The sequence below is a fragment of the Chenopodium quinoa genome, unplaced genomic scaffold, assembly GCF_001683475.1.
Source record: "Chenopodium quinoa cultivar QQ74 unplaced genomic scaffold, ASM168347v1, whole genome shotgun sequence".
NCBI lineage: Eukaryota > Viridiplantae > Streptophyta > Magnoliopsida > Caryophyllales > Amaranthaceae > Chenopodium > Chenopodium quinoa.
In genome coordinates, this window is record NW_018744693.1 from 4,250,112 (window position 1) to 4,270,241 (window position 20,130).

The following is a 20,130-nucleotide window of genomic DNA, read 5'->3' on the forward strand; positions in this document are numbered from 1 at the left end:
TCTTTCCGGCTCTAATATGGTGTCCCAGGAATGACACCTCCTCCTGTCCGAACGAGCACTTCTCTTGCTTCACATAAAGCTCGTTCTCTCGTAAGACCTGGAACACCTGTCTCAAGTGCTCCACATGATCTTGTAAGTTGTCGCTATACACGACGATATCGTCGAGATAGACGACTACAAATTTATCAAGGAAAGGCCGAAAAATCTTATTCATTAAGGTGCAAAAAGTAGCAGGGGCGTTGGTGAGTCCAAAAGGCATCACCAAGAACTCATAAGAACCATACCTGGTCACGCATGCCGTCTTCGCCTCGTCCCCTTCGGCGATGCGCACCTGCCAATACCCCGATCGCAGGTCCAACTTGGAGAAGTACCGTGCTTTGCCGAGTCGATCGAACAAATCGGCGACTAACGGGATTGGATACTTGTTCTTGACAGTGATCTTGTTGAGAGCCCGATAGTCAATGCACATTTGCAAGCTGCCGTCATGCTTGCGTTGAAATAGGACTGGTGCTCCAAATGGTGCCTTGGAGGGCCTAATGAACCCTGCTTCCAGCAGCTCCTTCAATTGCTTCCTTAATTCCTCGAGCTCTGGTGGGGCCATGCGGTATGGTGCCATGGCTGGAGGCTTGGTCCCTGGCTCCAGCTCAATCTCATGATCCACCTCCCTTCTCGGAGGTAATCTCTTTGGTAGCTCCGGAGGCATCACATCCTTATACTCTGCAAGGACTCCGAAGATTTCTGATGGAACCTCATTCCCATGGGGCTCCTCCTCCTCTACTAGCGCAGCCAAGAAAGTCTCTTGTCCCTTTTTGATCCCCCTGGACACCTGGATTGCTGAGATTGTCTTGGCTTCAACTTCTTCTCGTGTGACAGGAACGGACCATGACCCTTGATCCCTTTTGATCATAATTGACCCGTCCGCTTCAAAAGAAACGGGCCTTACTGTGTCGATGAACTCAAGTCCCAACACCAAAGAGAAGTCGTCCATATGCACGACTGTGAGATTTATGGTGCCACTCCATTGTCCCAGACAAATAGGCACCTTATGCGCCACACCAAGGATAGGAACGGGCGAGGTGTTAACCGTCTTGATCCTCCCCGGTTCCTTGGTGTACTTGATTCCCAACTTCATTGCTTCCTTCTCCGTAATGAAGTTGTGTGAGGCACCACAGTCCACGAGTGCCTTAGAAGCTCTCCCATTCACTAATGTATCAACAAACATAAGTGAGCCCTTCGGGCGAGGTAACGTGCTTACCTGGACCACTTTGGTGCTCTCCTCAGCTTTTGGTGTGGCCCGTACGCTACTAAAGAGGCGCAACGACCCCGTTTGTGCATCGTCCCCCGACGATTCACCGCCCGAAGCTATGATGGCGCTGAGCTTCTGTCTCCCAGGGCAATCCCTTGCCCAGTGCGGCCCTCCGCACAAATAACAGCCCCTGTTGTTGGGCTTGTCAGATGATGAAGAAGACGACGATGATCCCTTTGCCTTGTCCTTTTTCACCGTCTTGTTGCTATTGGTGCTGCTACGATCAGTGGGCTTGGCTCCCCCACCTTTTCCCTTGCTGCCGTTGCTACGCCCTTCCTTCCTTGTGTCCCTGTAATCAACCAAGGACTCTGCAGCTGCGATGGCCTCAGCAAGTGTTTGAACGTTCCTCCTTTCTACCTCTTGTTGAGCCCATCGTTCCAACCCTCCAATAAAATATAAAAGTTGTGCAGGCTCCGGCAAATTATCAATTTCGAGCACGAGGGTTGTAAATTGCTTGATGTACTCCTTGATGGTGCTGCTATGCTTGAGTTCACGCAGCTTCATCATGGAGACCTTGGCTGCGTCATGCGGGCGGAATTGCTTCTTGAAATCTTCCTTGAATTGGTCCCATGTTCGGATGGAACATGAACCATTCTTGATGTCTTGTTCACGCCTTCTCCACCACAGAATGGCATCATCTCCGAGATACATAGTGACAACATTAATCTTGGAGGCATCCTCCTCCAAGTGCACAGCCTCAAAGTATCGCTCTATGCTCCATAGGAAGTTGTCAATTTCCCGAGCATCCCTCTTTCCATGATACTTTGGAGGCTTGGGAATTTCCACCTTAGGACCGACTTGAATGGTGGCGCCCCCAACCATCGTGGTCCTTTTTAGCGATGTGAGTTCCTCCTTGAGGAGCTCATTCTCCTTCTTCAAAGCAAGGAGTTCCCCCGTGAACTCCTCACACATTTTTGCCATCTCGCCCATCATCTTCTCAAAAGCCTGATCAGCGAGTGATTGAGCATCAAGGGATACCTCTTCTAGACGATCGTCTAGTTCCCCTAATTGCCCTTTGAGCGTAATAACTTCATTCTCGACCTTGCCGACAGAATCCGTCATGTCGCAAGCACCAACTTCGGCTTTGGCCGATCTCTCATCAACTTTATTCACTCGCTTCTCAAGCTTTTGGACAGCTTGAATGAGAGCCTCAGGCGCATAGCCTTCGGTTATTTGTGAAGCACTAGCGTCCTTGCCGTCCTTGCTCTTTGCCATTCTTCCTCCTTCGCTCACAACTTGCTAACAAAGCTCAACAGCACTATAGTCCCCCGCGACCGTAGCTGCTCTGATACCACGTTGTCACGTGCTGACTAATCCCCCTAGTCTTATGCACGCTAGCCTACTAACTTCCCTCCCTCGGATGCTAGTCAAGGCTTAACCCCGGAACGCTTCAAGCAAGAATGTGCAACGAAAGCTAAGGAAAGTTGAGAACACAAGAGGATATAAATATTTTGAATGCTTTGATAGCTTGAGAGAGAGTGTTTACAAGTATTTCTGAGGTGCCTCCAAATGAAGGCCAAGTCCCCTATTTATAGTGTTCTAAGCATGGCCTAGAACCTTCCCTAACCTCCTCAAATGGAGGGTTCTAGATCTAACCCTTTCTAGAGTATTCTATACATTTCTTTAGTACATTCCCTCTATATACAAGGCTCTAGAATTATCTACTTAACTCTAGATTTACAGATGACTCAAGGATGTCCTAGGAGGTTCTAGAAGCTTCCGGATGCATCTCGAGTCTCCTTGAGTATTCTGGAACCTTCCGGACTTCTCCTTCAAAATCTAACACCACCATGGTGTTCATTGGGTCTAAATATGGTGGACCCCCAAATTTGGGCTTAATCGGACTTCATTTGGGTCCCCAAATAGCCCATTATTGTGTTACGTCACTTGGGTGTTCACTAGGGTGACAGCACAGTAGCAATATAAAGCTCTATAGGGGGAGGGTGTGTCTGGCCTAGCCAGTGTGCACCAAGGGCATTCCCCCTGGCCACGATTGTTGCCTCCCGTCCAATGGCCCTAGTGAGGGGTGGAACGTGTGGGTCGTGACATATAGCTGTCATTTACTTATAAAGGTGGGAGTAGCTCTTTATTGAGGATGTAATTTGTCAGCTCACTAAAGAAATAAAATAGTGTGGTTGGCCAATTTGTCCGGCTCACTCCTTTATTTTTTATTTTTGTTTTTTACAAAAAATGGATTAGCTCATTCCATTAGTTATCAAAACTAGTGGAATAAATAGATAAAGTAGCAGGCGGCTGCCGTATGTATACATCCGGCTGTGAAGCATGCGGCCGACTCATTAGATTGGTCGGATTAGGGTAGTGGAGTTAGCCAATTTAGCCGTCTCACCCTTAATGTATCATCCCCCAACTTAGATCAAACGGCATTGCCATTTAACCTTCCATTGTGAGAATAAAAAATGCATATCTTAGTCTGACAGGCCTTTTTGGCCGCCTGACTCTCAACATTCAGCCTCATGACGCCTGCTGTACTTGACATCCGGCCTCATGACAATTGCTGCCTCCCGAAGGAGGCTACCCTCTTGAGTCGGTGATCTACTACCGTTGTGCCATTACAAATGTGTCTCCCCACAGACGGCGCCAAATGTTTTGGGGTTTTTTGTACGTACCCGAATGGAGGGTGTGTACGTCCTGCGGGAGACAGATCTGCAATGCAACACTCGAACGGCCTGGTCACCTGCAAAACAACGGACCCTGGGGGGGCCGGAGGTCCGCCTCTGACGATCAAGTCAGTGATCGAAATAATGTATTTTAGAGAGAGAAGGGAGAGTAATTGTGGGGGGCATAGCCCTTGGAGAGAGAAATTGGATCCCTTGAAACTGATGTAATGATCAGTATTTATAGAGTATTGGGATATGTGCCTCTTAGGTTATTTAACCTAAGTAGATTGGCTTCCCACCATTTTACGGTTTCTAGGGTTGTGGGCTTAGAGCCCATTTTCACCCTTCTATCATTGAGTGACACGTGTCATGCTCTAATTGGCTCATTGAGCGCTGAGCTTGCGGACACGTGTCGAGGTGGCATTGGTCCACATATATAGGGGGTATATTTACCCCCAAACAATAACCACCATTGTTAGTTTGTTACTCATAACTACCCGTATCACTCAATTAAAATCTAGCCCTCTATTAAAAAAAACAACAACATAATAAAGAGTGTTTTTTTTCTCCAACTTTCATTCACAGCACTCCAAATTCCCATCCCTGCAATTCTAGCCCTCCTATTTTTTAATTTTTTTTTTTGAAAAAAATAACCAATAACCACCATTGTTAGTTTGTTACTCATAACTACCCGTATCACTCAATTAAAATCTAGCCCTCTATTAAAAATAAATAAATAAATAAATAATAACCACCCTTTAATAACTATCACTTCTACTATTTTTTTTCTCATAATATATATTATACAACATATATCCCGTGCATGAGCACGGGTACACTCTAGTACCTTGAATTGAAGGGGAAACACAAGCAATTGCCGATAAACCATATATCAAATGTTATGCTTTATTGTTTTATACTTGATATATATAGCTGATTATATTTATTTATTTTTTTTGATGGAGTTTTATCATTGGTGAGCTTCAATTTTACATATGGGTCTGATTCCCCCACGAGATCTTTCTTTCATGGAATTTTATCATCGGTGAGCTTCACTATGTATTACATATGGGGCTGATTATATTTCTCAAAGAAGATGAATTATATTAAAAGTCGATGATTGAGTTTTTTTTCTTGGGAAATTGCATTTTTATTGTAATTATTAGGGAAATATAGCAAATTAGCACCAAGACTTTAACTCTATGTTCAAATTACCCCCTTAATTTTTAATTATAGCAAATGGACCCCAAAACTTAACATATCGTGCAACGTACATCTGAGCATCATTATTTAACAATAAATTCATCAAAACATGCTAATTTTTTGTATTAATAATAAGCATTAAGAGTATTATACATGCGTTATATTTCTTACCATTTCAATTAAATGTGAGCAATTGAAGAGATTAATCAAGTATGATGGTTTGCTAAATTCCGTTAATTTTTTCGCCCTTTGTCATATTTCAGTGTCGATAATTTCTATATTTTATAGTATGTATTTAATATGTATGATAATGTATATGCACAATATTTTGGATGTAATTAATTTTTTTTTAACTTTTTTTTTGTCTTTTATTGGAGTATATTTTATGAAATTTATATATTTTAATGTGATTTTGCTCAAATTTGATGAATAGGTTTTGATTGCACAATTATATTAAGTTGTGGGGTTAATTTGCTACAAGTAAAAGTTATGGGGTTACTTTACACCTGCAATAAAAGTGTTGGGGCTAATTTGCTACTACACCCGTAATTATTAGTATAGGTGTGAATAGTATTAATTACGTAGTTGAGTAAATTGATTAATCTGTTATATTATGTGTTTTCTTGAAAACATAAGAGAATAAAATATGTTATTAATGTTTATATATAGCCCTTAGGGCTATGTATAGCATTTGCCTAAATCAAATGATAATATGTCTTCAAAATTAGTAATTACAATTTTAATATTAATCCTTCTACAAATGAACATGAAGTTCATCTAAAATGAACATTTACGATAGATTGAATTTATTAGTCGAAATTCACCAAATAACAATTTTATTCACAAATAAGTAATTTTTAAAATTGGTAATTGATTATCGGGTGTTTCAATTCCAACTATCCAATATTCGAACATAATAATGTAATTGCAATTAAGGTTCTTGTGGTTTGAATAGGAAAAGTTATTTTTTTAAAAAAAATCTAAATTACCTCCAAATAACTAACATGAATCACATAATTCCTATGTTATATAAAAAAAATCAATCATATGATCTTCATAATAATCTAGAATTATAAAAGCACTTAATTTATAATAAATACCATCAAACCCATCACAAATCACCAAATAATAATTAATAAAATGCAGATAAAAAATTATATCGCAAAAAATATAGATAAACCTAGGGTTTGTACTATTTTTCGAAAAATGAACAAATCAACTTACAATTTGATTTTACATCGTTCTATTGGAGAAATTCCTTGCAAATGTATGATTTCATCTTTTATATCAAATATTGCGCTTGATTTATGTAGAAAATTTGAGTTTTCGGTGAATGTTTTTGCAAATTTTGAAGGTTTTGATGAGAGAGAAAATTAAGAGAGAGTATTCTAATTTAAGGAGAGAAAAATTAGCAATTTTTTTTGGGTAGGAAGTTACTATAGCGATTACTGTGTTTCAGTGTGAAAAGTGAATAATGGAGGTATAGGTAGTATTACCTACACTAGTGTGTAGGTGTATATATATATAATTAAAGGTGTTACACCCATTGGTTACAACTTATATGATTTTTGTGCGTAAGGTCGTTAGCAGTAATGAACACAATGTGGTTGTCAAATTGTATTAAGGCAAGATTAGTAGCACAAGATTTTTCACAAAGGCCAAAAATCGATTACACAAAATCTATTTATCAGTTTAGTACTCCGTATCTCATTCAAGATGTATTTTGTTCACCTATTTTCCGCTTATCTGAACCTGCTTATGCATAACAAAATAACTTTTCTTTAATTTATATTATCAGAACTACTCCCTCCGTCCCTTGATTAGATTTCTACTTTTTTCTATTATGTGAGGAATAAATGCTAGAAGTAGGAATCTAATTAAGAGACGGAGGGAGTAGTTTTTACTCAATCCGTTTCATTTTAATCGCAACACTTCAATCGGGAGATATGTCAGTACATAACTTAAGAAAGCCATGGTGTATTATTGGGATTATTACAAAATAAGGCGAAGAAAACCATACCCTATGTGAGTGTTTGTTTAGGGGGATAAAAAGGGAGGGATAAAAATAAAGAATGAGGATAGAAGAAAAGTAGTGTTTGTTTAGAGGGATGAGGATATAAAGAGGGTTGAGGATAGGGATTAAAACACCTCCTTATCCCTCCATTTCTATAACTAGGGGGGGGGGGGGGATGGTATAAGGGGAAGGGATAAGAAATAGGCTAAAAATACCAAATTATCCTTAATGAAATTGAAAGGATAAGGGAAAGGGTAGAAAGTTAGTAAGGGTATTTTTATAATATTACTACTTATCCCTAATTTATTTCCCATACTTACCAAACATGGGATAAGGATTATTTATCCTTGTCCCACCAATCAATTCTCTATCTTTATCCTCCTTCCTTATTCCTCCAACCAAACGCCTCGTAAGGGTGTAACACCCCAATAATTCTCTCTTTAAACTTATGAGGACCCTGAACAATATTCAAGAGAATTACTGGCGTGCTACCGCCACATGTTCAAACGTTAAGGCTTTGTCAGAAAATAGCAGCGGAAAAACTAAATAAATTATATATAAGTTTCAAAACCAATAAACAAAACCAAACTAAATCTTACAACTTGGAACCATTAAGGCCCTTATTCAAAACTCAAACCCGTAGAAATAGTATGAAAGTAAAGTTGAGTTCAAATAACTTTAAAAGTAAATAACAATAAAAAAATAAGAAAAGTAACCAACACTCCACTCAAGATCCCACCATCTAGAAACGGATGCTGCATGTGTAAGAGCCTGTGGTTAATCTGCTCCCCAATATTACAAGTGTAAAAATTGGATCGTCACTGGGTCATTGAAAGGCGAAGACCATGACCAAAGAAAGACACACAAAGAACGCAATCAGCAAAGCTGAGTACATACAAGCTACAAAACATAAAAGAAATCCCTAACATGCTACTAATAATCAATCATCACGCATCATTAGTTTGTGGACTCGACACATGACTCAACTATTTGCATTACTAAGACTCCATTAATTAATAATAGGTAAATCATTATTTTTACTCATTGGATTAAGCAATAGACAAGGTTGTCTAACCCATGCTCCATTTAGAACATCAATAAAAGAAAACCCCATGCGTCCATTAGGAAACATCAATAAAACATCCAACGACCACGGGCGCGACTCCGTGACCGTAGCTAGTATGAGATCTCATCTAACTCCTAGTTTTGAAAAGTATTTAAAATAAGAGACTCATAGATCAGACGGCCTCGAGAAAAGTGCACGGCTAATACCCCGTGTACCCCAACCCCTGATTGTCATTACTCCAGATGTGCACAAATCTAGAGTTTTATTGCTCATCCATCTTGCACTTTACGTGATTTACAAGTTTATACTTGGTGATGACTCAATGCATAACAATACAATCAATCCAATATCAATTCAATCAAGCAAAACAAGTTTCCAATTTCAATTCTTGATTTATTAGTGACAAACAACATTTATTATTTAATCCTTTAAATACCTCGGTGTATAAACACCTTGAGCGCCTGTCAAAAAAAAAAAAAAAAAAAAAACACCTTGAGTGCATAAGGCACCTCACAAACTCAGCCTCGTCATATAAGACTTAAATTCTTCTTTTACTCATCCTGTTTCCATAATCATGAATGAGTAATAAATTAATCATTTCACCCATCTCATACCTTTGCCTCTAAGCGCACCTTGCATAATTAGAGCACAAATAATACTTGCAATATAAAATAGTGCACGTCATACGAAATTCACAATGTATAATGAAACAATTTAACCCTGTCATCCTTATACATGATACTAAGTTCTTGATTTGTCCTTAAACATGCACCTAAAAGCAAGGTTTTCGTAACTTGTACGTACCTTGTGTAAACAATTCGGTTGGCCACTTTAGAACTAGAAGTCGCCTTCTACAAAGTCTTCTCCTAAACCAAACAACGAGAAATAAATCAATACCTAAGCAAATAAATTTACAGCAATGCTAAACTACTTTAAAACCTCTTAAATCATCAAAATAAAGCTTTTTAAATTGTTCCCCTTAGTCAACAGTAATAATATAACATCCCAACTATTAGTTTATATGTTAAAATCATGAAAATATAGCGTATAATAAAAACTTACAGCAAGTTTAACTTACTAACATATGCTGAAAATTTGTTTTATTAATAGTTTTTGCGATTCAAATAATCTACAGTTATCATATTGCATAAATAGTTGTTTAAAACATATAGAAGCATTCTAAAACTTTATTTTTGGCTCAAAACTAAAAAAAATCAGATTATATAAAATCTGGAAAATAATTTAAATTATAAATTTCAAACTTTTGAAGACCTACATTCATAATTCAATAGTTAGAATAGTAATCTAGGGAATATTTCAAGCATTACCCCAAACTTGAACCCCACTGTAATCATACACTAAAGTACGGTGGCGTCCAAAGGGAAAGAAGATAGAGCAAAAGGGTCGCCAACAAGTTTTAGGAACTTTTAAACCATTCACGAGGTGAAGGTTACACCCCTTAACGATCCAGGAGATCGTTAACTCCAATAGGTCTGGAACCATGACTGGTAGTTCGGGGATGAAGGTACAAATCCAACCTAAAAGAGATTGAACCTAACCTAATAATAGGCCTCTACTTTATTCTTCTCGTATTCATGTGCGCTTTCTGACTAACATGCAATCAATAGATTTACCCTAAACCTGTTTATCTATGTTGGTTGAATATTAATGCACAAATAAACTATTATTGGTGATCACTTGAATTATAATCAAATTAACCCTAAACAAGATTATTAATATCTTATTAAACGTGATTACAAACACGATTTCCCTTTAAACATGTATAAAAGGCGTGATCAAGCAATAACAATAAATATAATCAAGCAACATAATAATAATAGATAATCATCATCATCATAATCACGTTAAAGCATAATAAAAATAGCATGATCCTAGGCATGATACTAACAAGATTAATAACAAACCATAGCATGTCACTAAACAATAAAAATCAAAGCTTTACCCCTAACATGATACTAACATGAATATTAGAAAAAAAATAGGAAGCATCGCAGGAATCACAATGGTCATATTTGATATTAGGAATTATAATTGTTACCCTAAACATGATACTAGGAATCATTGTTGTTATTCAAAACATCAAGCATCTTAACATGATATTAGGAATCAAAATAACAACCTAGACATGATTTCTATATCATAATATCAATAAATCAATTAAAGCACTTACTTGGATGCCTCGTATCTCTTTCTAATAACAAAATACACGCGTTAGTAACTTCAAGGAAAATAATAAACAAACAATTAAATTAAATAATTAAAATAAAGAATTAAAGAAAGTTTAGACTAGATTTGGGACCAAACCCTCAGAAATCAAACCTTTCACGTCTACGGCAAAAACAAATTCGAATTTAGCTAGGTGTGTCTAGATCTTGTGAATGCGGAATTTTGTTTGCAAAAAGGGTAGTTTAGAAAAAGAGAGAGAGAATAACTTTTATCTTAGAGAGAGAAGAGAATTAGAGAGTTGTTGAGAAGAATTAATGAGAATTGATGATTGAAAACAGAACTTTAAGAGGCTATATATAGAGAAAATCAGCTGGATATGATAAAAAAGAATCAGAGTTTCGAAAAGAATAAAACACGATCGCAGCGCCAACAATAGGATCTGGCGCCAAACGCTAGACTCTGGCGCCAGACGCTGGATGTGGTGCCAGACGCTGAAATCCAGGTTTCCACGCGTTTTCTTATTTTGATAAAATTTCACCGTAAGAGAGGATAAAATCGTATTTTCCTTAAAAACACTTCTTTTATTCTGATTAAAACTCTAAAAAAGTCAACTAAAGTCAATTTATCAATGCTAATTAAATTAGGATTCAAAAGAACCTTATAGAAAAATCTAGAAGACTATAATCAATTCTAATTGCATTAGGAATGACAAATCAATATTAGGCCCTCCTCTAGATCATTGGGCCGCATATAAATATCAAACCGAGCCCAGTTTAGTAATTTGGCTATAACTTCCTCATTATTCATCGGAATTGGGCTTATAATATATCGTTGGAAAGCTCTTTTCGAACCTGACCCAACTATACTATTATTGGACCTTTGCCATAGACCAAACCAAACTGGATTGACTGTTTTCTTAAAATAGGTTTTCAAAATCAGAGAGAGAAAAGAAATAAAAACTATCCGCAACACTAGACTTTCCCAACTTTCACTTCATTCGATTATGATTCGACGTGAAAGGTACTCATCACTGGGTTTGGTTTTGGGGAGACACAAATGGGTGTCTACAAGTGTATTACATATTAAACCTTAAACTCTCAAATAAACAACATAAAACCCCAATTTCACAAAATATATAATCTGAAAATTAATTTTAAGTATAAAATTGTGGGTTTTGTCATTATGAAATCATAGAATTGATAATTAACTTGCTTAACACGTTTTCAAACCCTAAACCATGAAAAATCGACATTTAAACCCTAAATTATGCATAACATAAATCCGAAATTTTGTATCATAAATTAAACATGCTAAAACCCATAAATTCATAATCTTTTATAAATTATATATAAAATCAAACCATAATAACAATAATTTAGAATTGAAATCAAATAAAAAATTAAAAACTTTAAATCAAAAATAACAAAACAAGAGAAGTGAGGAAAAAGGGAGGAAGAAGGGCGAACTGCAGGCTGTTGGTGGCGCGCTGGGTGGCCGGAGGTGCGTCTGGAGCAACGGCAGCAAAGCTTCAAGGTTTTTTTTTTTTTTTTTTTTTTTTTTTTTTTTTTGTGTGTGTGAAAGAGGAGAAGACAGTATGTGAGGGTTTTTTGTTTTCACGTGAAAAGAAGAGGAAAGAAGTGAGGGTTATTTTATTTGGGTTTTAATTCTCCAATTCTATTAGGAGTAGAATTTGGGTAGTTTGGGCTTGAATGAGAATCAACTTTGGGCCAATATACTTAAGAAAGGGAGTTGTAATTAGACTAAAACTTAATGGTTTAGTAAAATCTTATTACTTTTACATTAAATTACTCATACTTATAAAACTAAGATTAAAATATTTGTATAAATAATAAATAATTATATTAGAAAAATATGGGGGATTACAAAGGGGGTGTTTGGTAAGTGGAAATTGAGGGTGGGATTGAGAGTTTTAATCCCAATATAAAAAATAAGCCTTGTTTGGTTGGTGGGAATGAGAATAAAAAGGGGTTTGGGAATGGGATTATTTATGGGTGAATTCCCACAATTTTATTACCTAGGGAGGGTAGGTAATAAATGGATGGGAATGCAAATAGGGGGAAATGACATTTTTGCCGTTAATAAAAAGAATAAAATAATAATCTTAGTAAGGGTATTTTTGTAAAATTGATATTTATTCCCTATATATTCCCACCCACTATCCAAATAAGGTATTGACATATTTTCATGTATTCCCATCAATTAATTCCCAATCACATTCTCATCTTTTAATCCCTAAACTCCCATTCCCACAATCAAACGCCCCATAAATGAATCACAAGTCGCAATTAGTCACGATTAGGGGTGGTTATTGGGCGGGTCACTGTGGGTCGGTGCGGGTCATTACTGGGTGGGTCAGTTGCGGGTCATGATGAATATTTAGTGAGTCAGGGTCGAGTCAGGGTTAGGGTAAAAATGAAACGGGCCATTACCCACATACTTCTATTTAACTGCTCATGTAAACTGGAAACAAATTAAAAATACTCCCTTGAACATTAATACTCCTTGAAAAGTTGAAACTAATACATTTAAGTGGGAAACATAATACTTAGTATCAAAATTGGAAAAATTTTGAAATCCACAAAGTTCAGATTACATTTTGAACAACCAATGTACTACAAACCAACTAGCACACTACAAAGAGCTATCATGGAAATACAAAGACGGGTGCTATGTAGTTAAATGCGCCCATATTCTCGATGGAGTGTAGACTGTAGAGTTACGATGATGAATCAGTAGTTACGAAGGTAAATGTATAGAGAATTTCTCCTGCAAGATTCATTAAAAGATGTTAGAGATTGTAGAAGACAAGGACATCCAGATCTTCAAGAACCAACAAAAATAAGCTCTGCCAAAAGGTTTATAAGATGCTTATACGACTGTACAAATCAATGTCTAAGGCAACCAACATGGGGACATAATACACACATATTCAAGCTTAATGACAATTCACAGACATAAACAGATCACACAATGTAAGAAATTCCATGTAGGGAACCTGACAAAAATGGACTTGCAAGCATAAATAGCACATATATCCCACATTAACATAAAAAGGGTAGAGGAAGTTTGTAAGCTTTATTTTTCAATTAAGAGGCTCAGAGCCTCAGAGGAACTTGAGGCTAATGTGCAACATGATATTATTGGACAGATTCACTAGTAGAAATATACAAATAGGCAACCCCCTAATGCCACCGGTTCAGGCCAAACCGGTGGCAAAAACCGGCCTAAAAATGGGCGGGTTTTTAAACAAAGAGAAATGGCACTGGTTCAGCTCGTTTGAACCGGTGCCTTTACGAACCGGTCCGTTAAATTATTAAAAAAAAAGCCCCATTTAACTCCCCCAACCCTAATTTTTCTCAGCCCTTTCTCTCTCCTCTCCTCCTCTTTCTCTTTCCTTTCTTCCTCTTTCCTTCTTGCTCACCGATCTCCATCATTTCTTTCTCTTTCTGGATCTCCTCCTCCTTTCTATCACTCGAAGACCACCAACAATTAGAAGACCACAACATGCAACACCGATTTTGATTTTTTTTTTTATCGATTTCTTGGTTTTTTTTTTTTTTTTTTTATAATTATTTTTTGGGTTTTTCGATTTTAATTTTTTTTCAATTTCTAGGTGTTTTCGATTTGTGGGTTTTTTCCAATTTCAATTTATTTCGATTTTGATTGTTTTTTTTGTTTTATTTCTGGTTTTTTATACTTCGATTTTAATAGATTTTTTTTTCGATTTTGATTTTTTTAATTTTGATCTATGGGTTTTTTTTTTCGATTTTGTTTTGTTTTTTTTTTTCTATTTCTGGGTTTTTTTTTTCGATTTCAATTTTGATTGTGTGTTTTTTGATTTTGATTTTGTTTTTCGATTTCAATTTCGATTTCTGGGTTAATTTTCTGTTAAAACAACTGATTATTTTGGGTTAATGCATGCGGTTTTGGGGTTTTTATTATTGTGAGTTTTAGGTTTTTTTCTGTTTTTTTTTTCCCCATTTCAATTCGATTTTAATTGTGTTTTTTTTTTCGATTTTTATTTTTTTCGATTTCTGGGTTTATTTTATTTCGATTTCAATTTTGTTTTTTTTTTCGATTCTGATTTTTTATTTCGATTATCATTTTTGGGTTTTTTTTATCTTCATTTTTTTCCAATTTCTAGGCTTATTTTATTTTCGATTTCAATTTTGTTTTTTTTTTCGATTCTGATATTTTTTTTTTCAATTTTCATTTTTTTTTTCGATTTTCATTTTTGGGTTTTTCGATTTTTGGGGTTTTTTTTTTCCATTTCAATTAAGTTTTTTTTTCGATTTCTGTTTTTTTTTTATTTCAATTCGATTTTAATACATTTGATTTTAATCAATTTTTTTTTGTTTGTGTTAATTGGTGCAGGTTCATTGATTTAGACCTTAAATTGAAGAATCAAGGTGCAAGAATATTGATTTAGATGTGTATGAGTTTTTGTTATTTATATTGTAATTTTTTTTATTTACGAGTATAATGTAATTTTTTTTATTTATATTGTAATTTATTTATTTATTTATATGTTGTAATTGATTGTAATTTATTTATTTATATGTTGTAATTGATTGTAATTTTTTTATATATTGTAAATTTTGGATTATATTGATTGAAATTCGTCGATTATTATTGTGTTGTTCTTATTTATTGTAGTAGATTTAATTGCTATGTGAAAAAAGACAAAACAAAAAGGAAAAGGAAAAAAAAATTAAAATTTTGGGCACTTTTGGCACCGATTAACGGTGCCAAAAACATTGAAAAAATATTTTTGGGCCATTTTTGGCACCGGTTAACCGGTGCCAATAATCATTTTTGCCACTGGTTTGAACCGGTGGCTTTTCAAGCTAGTAATTGGCACCCCCCACATTGGCACCGGTTCAAACCGGTGGCTTTGAGGGGTTTAAAATCGGTGCCAATTTCATTTTTTCACCTAGTGATTACTACTTAATTTGAACCAAAAAGCATAAAAGTGAGTGTTAGTTCCTGGTCTGCAAGGAAATTTCGCGAAACAAGCTCCTAATGAGATTGTACACAGAACTAAAGCTTGATTAATTAGTAGAAAGGGTCTGCATCATCATCCTCCTCTTCTTCAATGATTTCATCTTCAAGTTCACCATCAACCTCTACTTGATTGCTTTCACGATGCCAATCTTGCATACATACTAAAGCTTGAATTGTTTTTGACTTTAATGAACTTCGCGATGCCGAAACAATCTTTCCTCCAATACTAAAATCATACTCCGAAGTTACAGTTTTCACAGGAATAGTCAACAAATCCCGTGCCATTTTAGATACCACTGGATACCTCACAGAACTTTGATGCCAAAACTCCAAAATATCAAGTTGTGAATTTAGATCTAGAGGAACATCATCAAGATACGTCTCAAGTTGAGATTTTTTACCTGAGACCTTGTACTAGTACCGACAAAATGGTCATAATCATCAAAGTAGTTTCTAGCTCCGTAAGTACTAGGAGGAGAAGGAGCAACTATAATAGGTGAACTACTAGCATATTGCAACTTATAGTCCTCAAACATTGACTTCATAGTTCCCAGCACCAAGTTAATTCGTCTTGAGGCCTCTACACTTCCATATAACTTACTAAAACAATATTCCACAAATTTCACTTTGTACCTCAGATCAAGAATGGTAGCACATGACAAGTACAAATTGTAATCCGACCAATACTTGTCAAACTTTTCAAGCATTGGTTTCACCATTTCCTTTAAATAATCACAAGTACCTTTCTCCGCCTCAAGAAAAATGGCGATGCACCATCCATGCACCTTTAAAATGCACATTAGAAGTAGGATAATTCACCGCCGAAACACATACAAGTAACCTCATAAAACAACTCTAAAAAATTGTGAATCACGCTTACTTTATCCCACTCATCCACTAAAGGCATATATGATTGAAATGAAGCATGACTAGATCTCAAGCGAAACAAAACATCTTTGAAGTAAAGAGAAGTGCTAAGCATTTTATACGTGGAATTCCAACGAACATGCATATCAAGGTTCAATTTCCTTTTTACATCAAGGTGAAATATCTTCTTTGCACAATCATAGAATTCTTCACTTCTATGAGAAGATTTGATTATCAACTTTATTAATGAACGAATTTTATTCAAAATTCCACCAATACAAGTCAATCCTTTTTGCACAATAAAATTAATTATATGGGCACAACATCGCACATGAAACAATGTCTCACCACAACTTAACCCTCCTCTAGAAACAAGACGTCTCTTCAAACAAGTTATCATTGCATCATTATAAGTTGCATGATCAACGGTGATAGAGAGTATCCTATCATCTAATTTCCATTGACAAAGAAACATAAAAATCTCATTAGCAATACTTACCCTATCATATGGAGGAGCCAAGGCCCTAAACCTAAGAATTTTTTTTATGGTGTTTCCAAGAATCATCAACAAAGTGAGAAGTGACACAAATGAAATGTTGCCTAGTATGATTTTATTTCTAATTATCGGTTGTTAAACAAATTCTACCCGAAACATTAGACAACAAATCTTTCAATTTATCCCTCTCCAATACATAAGCCTACAACAAATCTCTCTTTGTGGTTGCACGACTAAATGGTATAAACTTAAGGGTAGCTCTTTTCATCATTCTCCTAAATCCTTGTTCTTCAACCATAGTAAATGAATGACCTCCCTCAACAATGAATTTAAGAATCTCTTTTCGAAGTTCATTCATGTCAAAAAAAAAAAATTTCTTCATCACTATCTTCAGCAAATGTGAGTCCTTAAGGCCTATTTGCACACCTCTCTAAATGACGCTTTGAATGAGATGTACCACTATCACAATGTGCAGATAAAATAGAATTACAATGTACACATGTAGCAATTCTCTTACCTTGAACATTCTTCCCTTCAATAAGCTATCTCCAAACTTTATACCTCTTCTTTCTCTTTCGTTGCGGAGTGATGTATTATTATATCCATCATCATGTGCCGTAGAAGTAGTAGTAGTATCATCGTCCATATTAAGGAACACACTGCACAACTGCAAGCTTAGAAAGATTACCAACAATTAATGGGATTTAATTAGCAATTGCAAAAACTCATGTCAACTAAAAATTTCAATTAAAGACGAACATTCGATGTTGTGATTTAATCGCATCATATCCTCCATTCTTGACCATCATCAAAGTAATCAATCAGGTTTCTATTACTCTATTTTTGGTCATCTGGTGTTAAATTATAAAGATTCAATAGCAAAAACCCAAAAACTTATGAACTTGAACTACTTTAATCACAATTTATAGTTCTTAAAACATCAAAACAACCCCGCATTAAGGGAATTTCGTCGAACACGATAGGCATGACATATAACTAGAAATTTACATTACATACAGTAATCTAATTAACAGAAAAAACGCAACATGTTATACGATGAGATAGATAAAGTTAGCACCTTTCAGAATTGAACAACAAGAACAGATAAATCAAATCAAAAATTAAATTAAAAATATGGTAAGTAGATTGAGGAATTTTGACAAACACATGGTGTGCAACTAAATTTACAAAGTATAAAGCTCAAGCAGAGAAATGAAATTTTACAAAGTTTGCAAAACAAAAATTTCAATCTGATTTACAACAAATCCTGCTCGTCGAATTTCAATTAACTAACCTTAGTATTAATCGAAATCTCGAAATCAATTGTGAAGCTTGAAGGCTCGAAATCGCAATTATGAAGGTCGCCTAATTGTGAAGCTTGAAAGCTCGAAATCGCAATAATTTTGTAAATCAATTGAATAATTTAGGGCTTGTTTGACATCATTTTTTGTTTTCAGTTTCCCGTTTTTTTTAAAACCAAAAACAGGAAACAAGAAAAAGGTGTTTCCACTTTTCTGTTGTCAGTTTTCAAAATTATCATGATTTTAATAAGTTTAAATAATTTTTGATTCATTATGGGGCATATATAATATACTTTTAAAAAACAAAAAACTAAAAAGCAGAAAACCACAGCAATGCCAAACGAACCCTTAGGATTTATTGGAAGTTGAAACTCAGAAGATCGAAAAGAAGGGAGAAAATGAAATTGGAGGTTGTGGTTTTTTTTTACCCTTTAATTTTTCTTTGATATTAGTGGGTTGTCAATAAAAACCCATTATTGACCCTATATCTTAAAGCCCTTTAGTAACCCTGTCCACTAAAATATTAAATAATTCCTATTCACTCACCCCCCTTTAGCCATTAATACCAACTCCCCCCTGAAATTACCGTAAAACTCTTACCCCCCCCACTAACTGCATCCCACTAACCGCACTAGTTAGAACTTGCAGTTAATTCTCCATTTCTCTTCAACACCATATTCTCTCTCTTCAAATACTCAAAATCGCTACAATTCAAGAAAAAATCTTCAAAATTACTGCAAATTGTATCAAAACATCTAAAAATGTCTGACACTCGAGATGAAGTTCGTCAATCGCAACTAAATTCCGAAAAAGAAGAGTAAGAATTTGTTCATTTAAGTAGAATTTTGAATGTAAACCCTAGATTATATATATATTTTTTGCGTTTAATATTCTAAAACAAACTCTACTGTAATTACACTTGTTTTTGTACAAAATAGACTAAAATCTACTATATTTGGTGGTATTTTTAATTAGTAAAAACGAAATAGAGAAGAACACTTCGAAGGTTCCGTCGGAGAAGACGATTGCTAAACAAATGTTCATTTTCAGTAAATGTTCATTTTCAATTTGATAGATGTTCATTATGATACTAGTATATGATCATTTATATTCTTACCTTACATCTACTAGGGTTCATTCCTGAGAGAATATTACTCTAATTTTGTTTATGATCTTTACATATTAATGAATGTTTACTGGTATTTAAACATATGTTTATTTGAATGTAATTACGTACATTTTCATTCTCATATTGAAAATATCCACATAGATTATAATAATACATGTTTAACTTCATATTAAATTAAATTAAATGCTCATGAGCATCATTTGAATGTTATACTACATACATTTTCGCTCAAATATTGATAGATGCTTATTCGAATTTGATACATAGATGTTCATTTGGATATGTGTATATTATTCACGCATATGTTAATGTATGTTCATTCACATGTCTAAAAATGTTCAAAAATAAATTACATATTGCTCATTCATCATAAACCTTTGATGATTCTATTTTAAAATATGATTCTATTTTAAAATATGTTCAAAAATAAATCACATATTGTCACTTACATTATTTGTGATATATATATGCTCATGTTATTTGTGATAATTTGTTCATTTATATAAAACAGAATGTACATTTTTGTTTTGCCAATTGAACATTTATTAAATTTGTAATATCCATATAATGTTTATGCATATATATTGATTTACAAACACAATATATATTGTAGTTATGTTCTATATAGAGTGAAACACACGTTGCAATAATTTAGAGATGGAAACTATGAGCCTAAATTTATAAGGAGATAATGCCATTAATTATATTGAAAGATAAAAATGAACAACATAGTAATATGTAGGAATCATATTTTGATTAAAGCATGTTGAACCACAAGTAAGTTAATTTGACACATAGCATAATGTTCATTTTCATAACAATGAATACACACATTGACATTGTAATTTGTTTGACTTATCATGTGTCTATTTTATATAGTATTTTACCCCCGTCCCTTGGTCATAATTAGTAGTGTTT